This window comes from Gossypium arboreum, chromosome 11 (assembly GCF_025698485.1).
Source record: "Gossypium arboreum isolate Shixiya-1 chromosome 11, ASM2569848v2, whole genome shotgun sequence".
Lineage (NCBI taxonomy): Eukaryota > Viridiplantae > Streptophyta > Magnoliopsida > Malvales > Malvaceae > Gossypium > Gossypium arboreum.
In genome coordinates, this window is record NC_069080.1 from 96,528,671 (window position 1) to 96,531,088 (window position 2,418).

Below are 2,418 nucleotides of genomic sequence, written 5' to 3' on the forward strand. Positions count from 1 at the left end.
AAATAAGCTCAGTGAATATTCAAAACTACCACAAAGCATACATAGAATCATACGTAAACAAGAGCAACTAGAGCACATTCACAACCATGTTTACGTAAAACCAAAATAACATTGCATGCTTCATTATCTCATAGCTTATGTACTCACACGCATATACATACAACATATTTCATATATAAGTCATTTAATGATAATTTGGAAACTTGAGATTGTGAAACATAAAAGTGGACTCTATCATCATACATTAGATAAACGGATCTCCAACACACCAATGACTTAAAGAGTCTAACATGTCTCGTAATGTAGCATAAAGCTAAACACTCTCCAACACACCAACATGTCCTGATGAATGGAGCTTAGCTCAACATTCCCTTATCTCTCCAACCTATCCCGGGCCTTTAATGCCCAAATTACATAACACAAAGGTGACTACTCACAATCCTATGGCATGCCAACTATATCCAATGGTTTCAAGAGATCACAAGGCCAAAATATCCATAATTACACATTTTTTTATTATTGTTTTAATGCACATCATCTTTTTCATATTCATCAATTTACACCATAAACTTGTACACAATGCATGCTTATTGAATTCACATTTCATTGCACTTTAAGTGCCACAATAGTGTTCATTGAGCCATCACATTTTAGACCACATACGTGTGCATTAAAATTAATTTATCACATCTAAATATTCACACACATTACCTGTTATAGTAGCCTCCATTCCACAACTCGACATACATTAGGCAAAATTTTAAAACAATGCAAAGAGTATAAAGAAGGCTTACACTTAGAACTTAGGATAGGGTTTAGGCTAATATTATGCTCCCGATTAACACTACGAATAGCGCATACTAGTAGCAACTCTGAAAACTCACCGTTCACGCTTTCGCTTATTAGCCGAAAGCTCAAACTAGTTTTTTCTTACCTTTTGACTTGCTCGAAAAATCTCTCACTTGGTTTGAAACTTTGTAAACACAATAAACACATCGCAAATTCATTAAAAATAGCCTTGAGCACAACCAAAACAACAATAAAACACAATCCAAGCCTCTTTTTTCATCACTATAAAAAACTAGCTAGTTTTGCCAAAATTGAACTTTTGACATCCTAATCTCGTTTCAACTCCTTTATTTTGATTTCAAACATCCCAAATTACAGTTAATTTCATATCTAAGCCATTAATTTCATCTAAATTTGTGGCCCTAAAATTTTTGGAAAATTGAAGTTTTTAAGAACATGAAAAAGGGCAAAATGCTTGATCCATAGAAATTCGATTATGAACTATCAAATTGAAGTGACATACCTTCTAATTGGGTTAAAACAAATCAAAAACCACTTTGAAAACACAAGTTTTCTCAAGATTTTGAGATTTTCAATTTCTAATCCAAGCTTACTTTAAAAAATCAAATCCAAATATAATCGTTTAAAACTTGATTTGAATTAATTGAATTAACAACACTCTTCATTTAATCCTAAAAAGTTAGAATATTACCTTAATTTGATGAAAACGACAATCTATAACTCTAATTCGGGATTTGAAATCAAGAAGAACAATGATAAATTTAGGGAAGAAGACATGATTTTCGTTTGAAATTGGGGATTATTTTGGAGTTTAGGAAGTTAATAAATCTGAAAGAATAAATTGATTTTGAAAGAACTCTTTAATTTTATGTTTTGGAAATTTTAGGAATGATTTGGGGTTTTGAAAAGAAAAGGGAAGATGTGAGTGGCTGCAAGTAGGAAACCAATTTACAAAAATTGGGCAATTTGCCATTTTGGTCACTCATAATTCTTCCCTTTCCAATTAGATCCTAAATCAATTAAAACCCTTTTTTTTTCAAATTAGACCTCAAAATTGAATTTTTTTAAGCTAATTAATAAAATAAAAACCTGATTATGTAACTTTAAGTCTTTAATTACTCACTTACGACCCTATTTACTGATATCTGACTTAGTTCATTGGTTTAATGACCCGATTCTACTAACCCAATTTTCGAGATGTGATACCTTTCATTTTATAGGCTTGATTACTAAATGAATCATGTAATGAAATGAGTTAAGTTAGCATAAAACGATATAGCTACTTGTCAGTTGCCTTCTCTTTCCCTTTTGTATTCGACATTCTGATTTCGTCTTTAGCTGCGTACGATAATTTCATTGTAAAAACAATATCAGTTTTTCATCATCAAGTATATAACCTTGTAATTAAAACATGTTATGCACAATTCACTTAGGTCTCTGATAACCCTAATGTCCGAAATTCCCATATCTTTTGACTCTCCCAATCTGACTTCGTAATTACTCTTTAAGAACCTCAAATCATCATTACGTATCATTAATTTCCAACAGCTCTTATTCTTACTCTTAGGTCTTAAGAACCCATTCATAACTTCTTTAACAACACATAAT